Source organism: Homalodisca vitripennis, chromosome 3 (genome assembly GCF_021130785.1).
Source record: "Homalodisca vitripennis isolate AUS2020 chromosome 3, UT_GWSS_2.1, whole genome shotgun sequence".
In the NCBI taxonomy this organism is placed as follows: Eukaryota; Metazoa; Arthropoda; class Insecta; order Hemiptera; family Cicadellidae; genus Homalodisca; species Homalodisca vitripennis.
In genome coordinates this window covers 205457684-205473069 of record NC_060209.1, presented here as the reverse complement: position 1 = coordinate 205473069, position 15386 = coordinate 205457684, and positions in this window count along the sequence as shown.

Below are 15386 nucleotides of genomic sequence, written 5' to 3'. Positions count from 1 at the left end.
GAAGGGGGGGAAATTGAAATATGAGATGTATATGAGCAGAATGGAAATGAGCAAGTGGAGTAACTCTCGGACGTGTATGAGGCAGAAGTTGATGAGAATAACGAAGATTGCTGGTTTGGATGAAGAAGCAGGTGACGTATAAACTTCACTTAATTTGTATAGAAAAACATCAGCGGTTATAAACGTCCAGCGAATCAAATCCCTGTTTCTACTTTGGACTATTTTCAACTCTTTTTCACTGATAAGCAATTGTCTGAAGTAGTTTAAGGAAACAAACCAGTACGCTCATGAAAAAAATTAAAAATGCACGCCACTCAGAATATAAAATTTATGTGGTGGTTATGGAATGAGGTTTTCCAATGACTGGATTGATTATCGACCATTATTTAAAGATGGTTTCAACAGAAAGATTTTTACAAATGTTTTGGAATCTGCATGCCAGCCTCCTCCCACTGGACCAGTCTTAGGAACTCTGTCTCGTTCAGGAAAAATTACGAAACATTGTTTTGTAACTGGACAGAAAATGTCAAAGACTACTATTTACCTGGGAACAAAGTGAGGGTTGGTGAAAGCACTATAGGGTTTAAAGGGTTAAAGTATACAACACGGATATGTCTACCAAATGGGGGATCAAAGTTTTTGTGTTATCTGAGTCTATCACAGGATATATTTGTGCTTTGGAGCCCTATTTTGACAAGGCTACAACTGATCGGATGGGTCGGCATGATTTAAGCATCACAAGTGTGAATAAGTTGAAACAAGCCTTCATTGATATGCCTTGGTCTGCACCGACCAGGAACTGTATGATATGAAAGTGCACTCGGCAGGGACTATAATGAGAAGTAGAACGGGGTTACCAGAACAGGTGCTACCAAAGAGGAATTGTAGAGGGATCAAGAATTTTAGTAAAAATTAAATCGAGGTGACATTTAGCAAAGAGGATAAGTTAATCCTTGGTATTATGGAAGGACACAAATGAAATAACAATTCTGAGTATGCTGTATGACAACTCTACCAAAACTGTTAGCATACAATAAAAAAGGTAGTTGAAGAAGAGGTGATAAAACCGTCACGTTATGTGTCGTGTGCCAACATATAACGAGTCTGAGTCTAAGGGTGGTGTAGATTTCTGATCAATAAATTTCTTCAAACTCGTTTACCAGAAAATCATTGAAATGGTGGGGCAAAATCTATTTCTGGCTTCTCGAGATTGAAATCTTTAAATCTTTCTTGTTGTACAAAATCAGTCAACATGAAAGAAAAATTAGACAGGAACAAGTGTAGAAAACGTGTTGGTGAAAGAACTGATAAAAATGTGAGAAATAATAAGAAACGTGGGGAGACCATCACATTTGGAAGAAAATGAAGGAGTGAATAGGAAGTTGCATCTGCCCTATCTTTTAGAAGGGGATAAACAAAAGACTGAATTCAGTTAGTTGGGTCTGATGGTGTGTTCCTTGAACACGAAAGGCCTAAAAATAAAAAAGTATATTATTGGAGTGTTTGTTTTAAAATGTATAGAGAATTCCAATAAGAAAGAGTTTCTAGAATATATTCACTAGTATTATTTATTAGTATATCTTCACAGTCAGTATCTATGTTGTCAGGCAATACACTTGAAAATGATGCATTCAGTACGCCTGTCAGAAAGTTATCAAAGTTTTGGGCATCAGGATATTCCATTTCGATAAAAACTATTGTGATACAAATTGGTATGCATTGTTTGGGGGTGGGGGGGGGGGGGGGTGGGGGGGGGGGGGGGTGGGGGGGGGGGGGGGTGGGGGGGGGGGGGGGTGGGGGGGGGGGGGGGTGGGGGGGGGGGGGACATAGGGAATCAGCAGTCTTCCGAACTTTATGCGGTTCCTAACCGACATCAGTAGAGAAACAGATCATGTATATTACCACCGATTACCGAAGATAAATCCATATTTTTCAAAACTGACCTGATTCCTAACCAACGCCAGTTGAGAAACCGATCCATAGTCACACCGATGAACGTAGGGAATTCGTAATCATCCGAACTTGAACCGTTTTCTAACCAGCGCCAGTACCGTAACCGATCCAACATTCCCACCGACGACATAGGGAAGCAGCATTATTCCGAACTATACGCGATTCTTAACCGACGTCATTAGAGAAACAGGTCATATATTTATTACCACCGATTACCCATAATAATCTATATTTTTCCGAACTGACCTGATTCCTAACCAACGCCAGTTGAGAAACCGATCCAAAGTTCACACCGATGAACGTAGGGAATTCGTAATCATCCGAACTTGAACGTTTACTAACCAGCGCCAGTACCGAAACCGATCCAACATTCCCCCCGACGACATAGGGAATCAGCAGTCTTCCGAACTTTATGCGGTTCCTAACCGACATCAGTAGAGAAACAGGTCATGTATATTACCACGATATTAGGAAATTATTAGATGTAATTTCTCTATGTGCTGACGACATCAAGGTATCCAGCAGAGTGTGTTCTTCATATGATCACAGAGAACTCTAGAGTTTGCGGTGGATTTTATATGTCAATACCAATGTGCCCAACCATTTCTTTTGTGGTAGATAGGGTCAGAGACCTTAGGATAATTACAGCATCTAATCCGTACAAGCAACTTGTTCAAGTGTCTTCTCATGCCTCCTCTGTACTTTCGTACAACAAAAGATTTCAGGTCGCCTTATGCTCCTGTCATGTTGTATAAGTATTTGGTATGCCCAATACTTGGTCTTTTTTTATAGGGCCATAAATCACAAGAGGTTATGAATGGCCTCTGTAAACATGACAACCGCCTACTGTTGTAGCGTTGTCATTTACTTGTGTATAAGGTATAGCACCAATACTTGGGTATTGCTTGGTAGTTTGGTCTTCTTATCAATATGGCAATATTGAAATACTTGACAGAATCCATATTCACTTCATTAGACTGTTAGGGCTGAAGTTGGATACCACTATGCGGACACACTTATATCTGATCTGGAGTCAAGATTTGACCTTCACCCATTCTCCCTGAGACGGAAGTACAATGACGTAAATTTCCTATAGACACCTGTCAATGGTTCCATTGACTGCTCTAACCTGTTGAAAGAAAGATTGAATTAGTTTATTTCCAACAACACTATGCAATATATTCAAAAACAGAAAAGATACACATTATAGTTATTATTATATTAAAGGAACAAATAACAATAACTAAACACGATTCTCATAATAAACTATTTTCTTATCTGCCTGAGTGAAAGGTTGCTCTAAGGAAATAGATCGACATAGGCAATAGTAGTTAGTGCGTAGACCCGAATTGCTCAAGATAAAAAAAATCAATAACTGTAACAATTATTCCAAAAAGATATTTTACTATTATTATTTGATCATATTGATGGAGGGGGAAGAGGCGGCAGTCAAATCTGCTTGTAGTTGGTTACTACCAGTGACTTGGCCTCTCGATACAGTTAAGTTATGGTATTGTATTTGTGAATGACATCCCTAGAAACACACAGTCTAAGGCTGTCCTACAGATGTTTCCAGCCTACAAATTATGCCTTGAATGATGAAATATTACGACTCTTAAAAGACTAGTGGCATAATCTGCCCAGATGTCGACTACTTCAACACTCAACTGCTTCCTTTAAGAACAAGTCACTGAGCTTTTAAAGACTGATTCAGCCAGTATCCCATATTTTAAAATTTCATTATATAGTCTAAATAATTATTCTTTTTTTTTTTTTTTTTTTTTTATTTAACTACAGTCCTGTTATTGTTCCTTTGTGTTATTATACAGCTATCTTATTATTATTGTTTTTCCTACTTATGTGTTTATTACTATAATAAATTTAATTATTATTGTTTGTATTTTTCTAGTATTGTCTGTTTGTTATTATCCTGTTGTTGCTATTACAGGGTTGCTACAGGAGTCCAATAATGAAATTCCCTGACTTTTCCCTGATTTCCAGACCAAATTTTTCATTTTTCCCTGACTTTTTTCGACGCAATCCCCAGGGTTTTTGGCAATAATTGGGTGGGCCAGCTGAGCCGCCTCGGCTGCCTGCTTCATGCGCCGCGTCGTCTGCAGGCTTGGACTCGGCGCGGCAGCAGTAAGTTTATTTGTGTAAAGGGATTTTATATTTTTCCCTGACCAACGTCGAAATTCCCTGACTTTTCCCTGATTTCCAGTCCTGTTTTTTTCCCTGACTTTTCCCTGACCTGTAGCATCCCTGTATTAAAAGTATTATTTCTTTTTTTATTAATATTTTTAAGTTTTTGCATTGTTTTACATTTATATAAATTGTTATTTCTAGTTAAGTATTAATTATTGAAGCTGTTATGTTTTATTGAGTTATTTAATTTCTATTAATATTGTCTTATATGTACATATACAGTCAAATCTTGATAATCCGTCATTTGCCAGTCTGAAACGCTCGAAAAAGGCTATCAGCAGTCAGCGCTGGCCGCTTAAGCCACTGTAGTACTGTAAAGGTGTAAAGCTGTTCCAAAATCAAACATTCCCCCCTTGCCTCTCAGCCGTGCGTGAGCTGTCAGTCCAGTCTGTCGTCCTTTGCTACGATACGTGTGCGCGCGCTATTTATTGTGTTGTACAGTACTGTACTAGTGATGGCATCCAAACGTACACACACAACACTTGGAGACGTGGTCCATTATTCAACGTTATGAACGAGGGGAGTCGCCGGCTGTGTTAAGTACTGTTGTACGGAATAGGGCGGGCAACTGTTTATGACATTGTGAAACATAAAAGTAATATTGAGCAGTTTATGAAGTCTGTATTACCTGGAGACAGGAAATCTTTAAAGGGTGGTGAATTCCCCAAGATTGAAGGGGCTATATACACATGGTTTCAACAGAGTGAACTAAAATTCTCCAATATCAGGTGACATTTTGAAAATAAAAGCTAAACTTTTGTTATAATTAAGTCATAAATAATGATGACTTTCGTGCCAGCGATCGCTATTTTAAATCCAGATATGGAATTCGGTTTCTTGAAATGTCTGGTGAAAAACTGTCAGCTGATGAGTCACAAATCCAAGTGTTTAAATTATTAAAAAAATAAAATTGAAGCCGAGGGCTTGACTCCTGATCAACTGTACAACGGTGATGAAACGGGGTTGAACTGGTGTCACATAAGTTAAAAATATTGGTAGTAGGCAAGTCTAAAACCCCTAGAGATTTTAAAAATGTTAAAAAGGAAACATTACTAATTGTTTACAAATTTCAAAATCGAGCTTGGGTTTCCCAGGAGGTTTTTAATGAATGGTATGAACAGAACTTTATTCCTTCTGTTAAACAGTTTTTAACAGAAAATAAATTGCCATTAAAAGCATTGCAATTATTGGACAATGCTCCAGGCCACCCTAGTGAAACTGAAATGACAGTTAAAACCAAAGATGGAAGCACTGAGATTATGTTTTTACCAAAAATCACATCATTGATCCAGCCACTTGACCAAAATGTCATAAAACCATGAAAATGCACCACAAGAAACACTTGTTGATGGACATTGTGAGCAACACAACAGAAGATATTTAAGACATTTTGAAGAGATTTAATATCAAGGATGCTGTCATCAACTTTGCTTATGCTTGAAACCATGTTACAAAATTAAATATAATCAAGTCTTGGAAAAACATGTGGCCTACACACCCATTACTTGAAAACGATACTGAAAACGAAACAAATTATGATGAAACTTACTTGGATAGTTCTTGTTCATTTATTAACAAAAAATTTTGAAAGAAAATGAGGGCATACCATGAGAAGATCTAATGAAGTGGCTGATCTAAATGCCAACTTAAATGATGATGAGATTATTGAAGAAACCACTACTCCAGACAGTGGCAAGACTGATGGCGACGAGATCGAGGTGGCTGTTAGTTCTTTTAAAGTCAGTTGTAATGATGCTGTGTCGGCAGCTGCTACCCTTATAACTTACTGTCAAGAACGTGGTGTTGAAATTGAGACAATTGTTCATTTAAAAAATCTCCAGGAGAATGTAATCTCAGAACCTTTAAGAAGAAGCAAAATACTGTTTTTGATTTTTGTTAAGTGTAAAGATGGTATTTTAAGTTTTCACTTATATATTATGTATGCACAGTTTGTTCATTCTAATATAATTAGGTATATACAAAAAAGTTTCGTTCTTACAGTATAGTGTTTACTTATTTTCACATTTCTTACTGATTATAGCTTATTTATGCATTGTGTAAATGGCACTCTTGGTAATCTGACCGTGTGCTGGTCCCATATCTGTCGGATTATCAAGATTGGACTATATATACAGGGTGATTCATGAAGTTCTCCCCCCACTTCTACAGCACATTGTACTAGTAAAAATAATGAAAAAATGTTATATAAACATAGGTCCGAAAACGCTTCGTTAGCGAGTTACAGCTAGCGAAAGATTTCGCTTGAATTCCTGGGTAAAGAGTAAAATAAAGCCATACTGAACTTTTGGAAAGGTTAATTAAGTAAGAAATATCGTGGATTCTTATGTATTTTTACCTGATAAAGCTAATAAAATAGGTTTCAGAACTGTACCTGTAGTAGTTTTTGAGGGATTCAGGGTTAAATGCAAAAAATTGGGGCACGAAACAATGTTTTTTTAAGTTTGATGTACAATAACTTTGTTAAATTGGTAGTAAATACATAAAATCAACAAACATTAATTGTAGAGAATTTAATTCTGAGAAAATTGATATAATCAAAGTCTAAAATAAAACAGAAATATTTACCAAAAAATCGATTTTATTCAGTATAATACATTACTAGTTTTAAGCAAAATTAATCAGGTTGGGCCAATCGTACGCACCTTTTTATAATAGATGTTCGAAAATGAGGCCATCATTATCAATACATTTTGCAGCACGTTTGTGTATTGCTTTTGTTGCGTTTCTTAATTTTTCAGGACTTTATCTGCACAGCCGAATCCATAATACGGGCAATTAATTCATCACGAGAATTCACTTTTGTCTTGTATACAATGTCTTTCATCCATCCCCAGATGCAATAATCCAATGGAGATAGATCTGGTGATCTTGGTGGCCAAGGGTGAGGCCCTCCACGACCAATACAGTGTCCAGGAAATTGATGATTTAAGTAAGCAGAAACGGCACGTGAAAAGTGGGAAGGTGCTCCGTCATGCTGGAAGTACAAATTTTGTCTGAGATGTAAAGGAACATTCTCTAACAGCTGCGGCAACTCTTCTTGAAGGAAATGTAAATAGAACTCAGCATTTAGGCGTCCAGGTAATATGAAAGTTCCAATCAGCCGATTGTGCAAAAGGCCACACCAGACATTGACGCTAAATCGGTGTTGAAAGTTCTGTTCCACTACCTCATGTGGATTTTCTTCTGCCCATGAGTGTTCATTGTGCAAGTTATTGACACCATCCCGAGTGAATTGTGCCTCATCCGTAAGCAAAATACGCTTGTATAGTTGATTATTAATATTCAAAAAGTTGCAAAACTCCAAGCGAAGCGGACCATCCCCTAGCTGTAGATGTTGAACCTTTTGTTTATGAAACGGATAAAATTTGTTTCGATTAAGTGACCTCCACACCGTTGATTGCGAAACTCCTATCCGCCTAGAAATACGTCGTGTACTTACACCTGGACTGCGATGAACAGCATTAATAACAATATCATCATCAATTTGGACAGCTCGTTCATAATTGGTTCTAGTACTTGATAGTGATCCTGTTTCCCGAAGAGTACGACAATTTCCTGAAATTGTTTTGGTATCTGGAATCCTCCTATTAGGGTAACGTAGTTCATATTCTTCTACAGCAGCTCTAGCATTACCATTACAGTAACCCAAAATAAAAACCATATCAGCGTATTCCTCTGATGTAAATAAGTAAGGCATTTTTTCACTGAATAAACAATCGAATTATAACTCACAGAAAAATTGCACTTAATAACACGATTCACAGAACCCGATCTCCTGCTGTAGCTTGCAAAACACCACTAATACACAGTTCTAACGTAACAGTACAGAATACCATTGTTGGTCAGCTGTTATTCGTGCGTTACCAACTTAGAAATTAATAAAACAAAAAACTGCATTTCGATGATTAGTAAACAATAATGGGAAAATGTTTGCTTCATTTATTTTTGAACATTTCATGTAAATTTTTATAAAAAAAAATACAACGTAATAAAACATGATATTTTTATTTACAAACAAATTTATTTAACAGTTAATCTTGTTTTCTCAATTTATCTCATCATTAGGGAACAAACATTTTGTTTTTGTTTTATTTTAAATAAATACCGTACGGTATTTCTTTACAGCTAGTAATGTATTATACTGAATAAAATCGATTTTTTGGTACTTATTTCTGTTTTATTTTAGACTTTGATTATATAAATTTTCTCAGAATTAAATTCTCTACAATTAATGTTTGTTAATTTTATGTATTTATTACCAATTTAACAAAGTTATTGTACATCAAACTTAAAAAAACATTGTTTCGTGCCCCAATTTTTTGCATTTAACCCTGAATCCCTCAAAAACTACTACAGGTACAGTTCTGAAACCTATTTTATTAGCTTTACCAGGTAAAAATACATAAGAATCCACGATATTTCTTACTTAATTAACCTTTCCAAAAGTTCAGTATGGCTTTATTTTACTCTTTACCCAGGAATTCAGGCGAAATCTTTCGCTAGCTGTAACTCGCTAACGAAGCGTTTTCGGACCTATGTTTATATAACATTTTTTCATTATTTTTACTAGTACAATGTGCTGTAGAAGTGGGGGAGAACTTCATGAATCACCCTGTATATATATAATATGTTACATTACTCAAGTGTCAGATAGCAGCTACATCATTTAAAATTGTGGATTTGTTTAAAAATATATTATTTTGTTTCAACCAACTAAAAAGAGTTCTTTTCAACAATTTCACAAACTACTGGGCCTACCACCCTACCAGAGGGTCTGTCGGCTTATCTAACAGCTCATCACACCATTTTATTTAATTTTTAGTCTTTCCTCACTTTTATTAATAATATTGCTATAGAGTCACTTATTAACCCTTTGGGGGACCAAAATTTTTTAGAATTATTTTTGACACCATCAAAAATGATATGCGAAATAGAACATTGCTAAATTAGCAAATTTCCTGAAAGTTAGAAAAAAAATCATAACTTTAATAATATTTGTGATAACTTTTTGTCTTTTAAACTTAAACAACACTAGTGTACTAAGATTGATGTGTGCCTCTCCACTGTTTCTCATCCGCTACCCCCTCCCTCTTAGCCATCACCCCTCCAACAGTTCTCTCGGTCAGTTGCCAATGAAACGGCGTAATGTAGTGTTGCTTGTGCTTGGATATTGCATAGTTAGTACGTAAACTTGACATAGCTCCAGTAGTGGTTGTAAATATTAATATTATTAGGGGTGTCTCTAATAGTGGCGTCTGTGTACATAAGCGTTTTACGTGTTTATAGTATTACATGAAATGTATTTGATTGGGGACATAATACATTATGAAATAATTTGTGGCTGTAAACATTGAAAATAAGTGAAAGAAGAACATTGTTTGAAGACAGTATAATACGCGCACTGGAAAAACCACAAGTGATCAGATGTGTTACAATTAAATTATATAAGTTCTGGTGAGTGTGACAATGACGATGATCCAGAGTATATTCCAGAAAATTTTGGATATTGGGATTGTTGTTTTGAATATTGATGGTGATAATGAATTTACAGCTCCAATAAGAAACACTGAACATGATACTGAAAATCCACAAAGCAAGAGAAGAAAGACAAATGAGGGTAGTGAAGCAAGTACTTCAAACAAAACACGGCTAGTAGTAAAAAAGTCAGAAGGTTTGCGACGATATTCGAAAACTGAATTTGGAAAGACTGGGTCCTAAATATTAAAACGAGGTCGTGAAACGTTGATTGGAAGGTAGGCATACGATATTAACACCAAAACACCGTGCCGGTTCGTAGAGGGAGCGGGCAGCCAGCTTTGATTTTGTAACTCCGACCACAGAAAACTCCAAGATGTCCTTGCCCTATCGAAGTCAGAAGAGAAGAGAGAACAAGAAACCTAATTCCAGATATCTAGAAAACCTGAAAATACTAGAACCAATCAAAAAGCCAGAAAGCCACAGAAACATCTAGAAAGAGAACAACCATCTGGTAAAACAGATGGCTCGACCAGCTGTAAGGAAACAGCTCCCGGTCCGTCCAAAGACCAACAAAATAAAGTGGCAAACGCCACATCCTCCCCCTCTACCCCGGGAGAGAAAAGAAAAAAACTCAAAAGGATAAGGTAGGAAGACAAGGACGGAAAGATTAGAGACTACAACTGGTACTGCTGTCGTTAGCAAACAGCTAGAAATAGCTCTAGTATGGATATCCTGCACGCTCGCGAGGCGCTCCAAAAGCGTAACGGCTAGAATCCATTCCGACTGACCACACTACTCAAGATTAAATCTTTTTAGTTTAAAGAGGCTTGAGGAAAAGCCTAGTAGTAGTAAAAAAAAACTTGAACAAAATTAACTACTTTCTGTGGTAGCTACCAATAAATAAAGGTCTGAAGTGTTGACACAAGGATGGGTTTTTTCGTTTGTTTCTACATCACTAATACGCTTGGTGGTCAAAAGGCTACAAGAGGGTGTTCCAGTAAGGTTGGGAAGGAAATTAAATAAGTGTACACTTATTAGCCAAAGCTTATTAGCCAAAGCACTTCCTAAAGTCTCCACCATCCGGGTGTCTCCACCCCGGAACCCAAGGGCCACTTAAGCACCCGAATGGAAACCCCGAACGGCTGGCGGAACTCCTTGGACCACCGGGAGAGTATTACTCCAGACATAAGGTCTGTATTTTTTTTCTTCAAAGATGGGAGGAACAGAAGGGATGAAGAGACCATTCCAAAGCGAAAATTAAAAATAAGAGAAAATTACACCCATCATAATATCAACAGACCCAAGTTCGTGTTGTAAAGGCTAATTAGGTAAAAACCTGGTACTGGCAAAATTTAGCAAAAGTGGGCCAGTACTCTCCTCCCCCTACGGGACGGCTGAGAAAAAAAAATTGGTGGCCAGTGGGAAAAGACAAAATAAAGTTTTATTTTTCCATACTAGTTTTTTAAATTTAGAGACTTGGAGCAAATAAATTCAGGCTCTTAAAAGGCGTGAAAGAAAAACTGTAGAGCTACGGGAAGAGCTTAACGGAGTAAGGAAATCATTTGGTCGTGGTAAAGTGGTTTAATTAGGAACTTTAAAAACAAAAAAACAACTAGTTTCTAAGTGTTGGCCAGGAAAGGCAAAAAAAAAAACCCTGAAACCTACGGAAAAGAGACCCAAAAAAAAACTAACTGGGCCAAAACCCAACAAAATTAGGTTAACAATCAATAAACCTCTAAAACAATAACAATAATAAAGCCTTCAAAGGATAACAGTAACAACAGTAAAAAACACTTCCAAAATAAACACTAAACAGCAAATAAATAAGATAGCTGCTGGAACATTTAGCAGCTTCAGAGACAAAATTATAAAGTCTTAAAGACACAAAGAGATAACAACAACAACTAACTACAAAAAATATATAGACAAACTACAATCTTCAACAATATTTTCAACAATAAAAACTAAACCTATCCATCGCTGCTAACTTAGCTGAATAACAAAGAATTCCACCTACTGCCAAAAGACTGACCCTACTAAGCAAGAGAAACAACAAAAAGGAAAGGCAAAGGGAAAGAAAAAGTAAGCTTGTGTTGTAAAATGTAATGGGTTGGCCGAACCAAGGATAGCAGGCTGCGCGACTGCATTAGGGAATGTTAAAAATAAATAGACATAAAATTCGCTCCCAATGTACAGCCTAGAAAAATTGCCGAAGCAAAAAAAAATTCTCTAAACAGCCAATGCTAATCCTGATCCCCCCGTGTATATGTACTGTAAAAGAAGAGGAGTAAAAGTATCAGAGTGTTAATGTGGTGTAAGGAAGAGAAGAAGAAGAAGAAGGAGGAGGGAAAAAAACTAAACTAATATCACTATGCCCTAAACCATCCCTATAAACGTCCCGGCAGCGGTGCTTTGGTCTTAGATAGGCCCAAAATATTTCTTTAGGTGGGAAACATGGGCCGACCTAATAAGTTTCCCTGACTTGGGACACCTCAAAGTCACAGCAAAAAGTATTCAGAAAATCATTAGAGCAATTTTACTGTGGTGTGTGAAAAAGTACAAGTTGTAAAAAAAAACTATTATAAATTTATAGTATTACAAATAAATAAAAGCATATAGTACATTTCCTTATTGTTACCATGAAACCAAATTCCAGTATCACCAACAGGTGAAGGCAGAAAATACAACAAGTTTGGCTTTCAGAACAAAAAAAAAAGTCGGTTGCCATCAGTCGGGGGTAGACTCAATTTGTTTCCTCTCAAAAGGTTGAGAAAGTTCAAAGTATTCAAAAAAACCTAACAACACCTTTCAAAACCTAAAAGAATAAGAGAGGGAAACAAAGTAAACAAAAATTAATCAAAAGCAAGAGCAACTGTACCGTAGAAGAGCAAAAAAAAATATATATATGGAGCGAGTCGTAAAGTAGCGCTACCGGTAACTACTACATAAAGTTCAACAAGGCCCGAGTGAACAAGACACAAGCCTAAATAGTAAACTCTCCCTTAAAACTGTAAATAGTTTAGAACACCCCCAAAAAAAATCTCTTTTGAGGCCAAGAATCCAAAAAAAAACCCCAAAGAAAAATTAAAAATTAAGAAATTAAAGACCAAAGGAAAAAAAATTATTTAACCACTTAAGGCTTAAATTAGGCTAAACTGAAATTTAGGTAAGTTAAACACCCGAAGCTGAATCAAGCAAGCTGACATATCAATCAATCCAAAGAGTCCACTAGGGTTTGGTATATTATAAAATAGTGAACCCTCAAGGTGGCAAACTATAGTTTTAAAAGTTTGTAAAAGAAAGGATGTTTCAACATTTTGGAAAGAAAGTTTAGTTTTGTAAGTAATTAAATCACTTATATGTATGTCAGCACGTCAAATCCAACCCCAAGCTGCAACTTCATAAAAATTACAAAACAAGCCTAGGCCTATGTTACTTTCAATACTAGTTGAAACTAAAGGTGTACTCCATATTAACTTTAACTGTTTTAATTTAAACAGGCACTAGTCAAAAGAATCAAAGGGCTTTTAATAATAGACTAAGAAAGAATTATTATTTTTACAATAACATTAAAGTTTTGAAGAAGGTTTTAGAAAAAAAAATTGCAAACTGTTAGACTAAATCAACCCCTTAAGCTTGAACTGCCCCGAACAATCAAATAGCATAGGCCTACATAAAAGTTTGACATGTTTCTAAGTAGAAAAAAAATCAGATAAATTTAACAGTAACACTTCACTTACCTTGTGTATAGACTAAGATTAATTAACAAAATTGTGTAAGACTCGAATAAATTCAACGCAGTAGACAAAATCATCAAATTAGAGCTATTAAAAAATTAAACTCTTATCAACTTAAAACATGTACAAGTGGAGTAAATCCGCTGGAAGAATAAATAAATAACTAAATAATTAATTAAATCCTAGAATAACAACAATTAATTGCATTTGGAACTAAGGGTAGGTGTGGAAAGGTTAAAAATTTTAATTAAATCAGAAGTAGAGATGAAATATCAGAAGGAAAGCAAGTTATATAAAAAAGAACACTTTTAATTATAAGCCAACCCAAAGTAAATAATCTGGTGAAACTGAATGGGGGTTTCAAATATTAACCAGAAAGCTAAGAACTTTAGAAACAAAAGGTAGGCTATACATAGGCGGCAGTACAATACGCAGTCACCAACACCATCTATGAAATCCTTCGACTTTACTTGCACAGATCTGAGCCAAAGTTTAAATTAAAATACTAAAAGGTGCTAATTAAAGTTTAGAAAGCACAAGTAATTAAGTACCAGGTATGTTTAAGGCAACAGGCTACACTGTAGGTGAAAGTAAAAGTTAGGTTAAGAGTTAACATTGGTGAGAGAAAAAAATTTATTAAAATTGGTTTAAAGTAAAATTTTAAGCTAGAAAAAATCAACCAAATACCTATGCCTAAATAATTAGTGAGAATAAGTTACTAAAGTTTAAGAAATACTGCCACTCACATGTTCAATTATTACACAACTAGGCTTAGGTAGCAGTTGGTTGCAAGAACTGCTTGGCTCAGACTTGCACATTAAAAACAAGCTACTTCGAAAAAGTTTAACATTTTGAGTAAAAAAGGCAGTGTAAGGAAAATTTAGAAAACTAAAAAAAATTTAGAAAAACGTCTACCCCTTTAAAAAAACTTAAAACTAGGACTTAGCTCTCATAGCTGTGTAGAATTCCTCCGCTCCCACCGGCAAACCTAGCCTTCCATTTCAAACCACGATCTGCTACCAATATGCGACGATATTCGAAAACTGAATTTGGAAAGACTGGGTCCTAAATATTAAAACGAGGTCGTGAAACGTTGATTGGAAGGTAGGCATACGATATTAACACCAAAACACCGTGCCGGTTCGTAGAGGGAGCGGGCAGCCAGCTTTGATTTTGTAACTCCGACCACAGAAAACTCCAAGATGTCCTTGCCCTATCGAAGTCAGAAGAGAAGAGAGAACAAGAAACCTAATTCCAGATATCTAGAAAACCTGAAAATACTAGAACCAATCAAAAAGCCAGAAAGCCACAGAAACATCTAGAAAGAGAACAACCATCTGGTAAAACAGATGGCTCGACCAGCTGTAAGGAAACAGCTCCCGGTCCGTCCAAAGACCAACAAAATAAAGTGGCAAACGCCACAGGTTTTAAAACCTGATGATATTGAAGAGTCCCAGGTGTTGACACAATTGAAGGTGAAGATATATTTATGTGGAATACTAAATCTGAACTGTTCAGAAAACACACCTTCAAAAACATAATTCATAACATCCCAGGGCCTAATGCTTCTGTTCGAAACTTTGTTACTCCAACGGAATGTTTTCAGCTGCTGTTTTCCAGATGTTCCAAGATTTCAAATGTTGTCTCGATGTCCCCCTATGTCTCTTATTTTCCATTTAGCACTGCCCACATTCTCTCAACTGTTTTTGTATGAACTCCTGTACCGGATCAATAAAATTGTATTTATGAATAACTTTAGCTGATGAAATCCTTTTATTTCTACTCTATTTTACTGGTAACATTTCCAACTGTCAGAATACATTGTACTACCATCTGCAATGTTTTCAATAATTTTATCAAGGAGGGTAGAGCCAGTTCTACGAGGAACAGTGTCAATAAACGAATTTTTTTGTTTCTCTACATATCTAACCAAACACCCACTGTTCGGGTAATACTCAACCATATTTATTTTTACGTTGAGTAACAATCCTT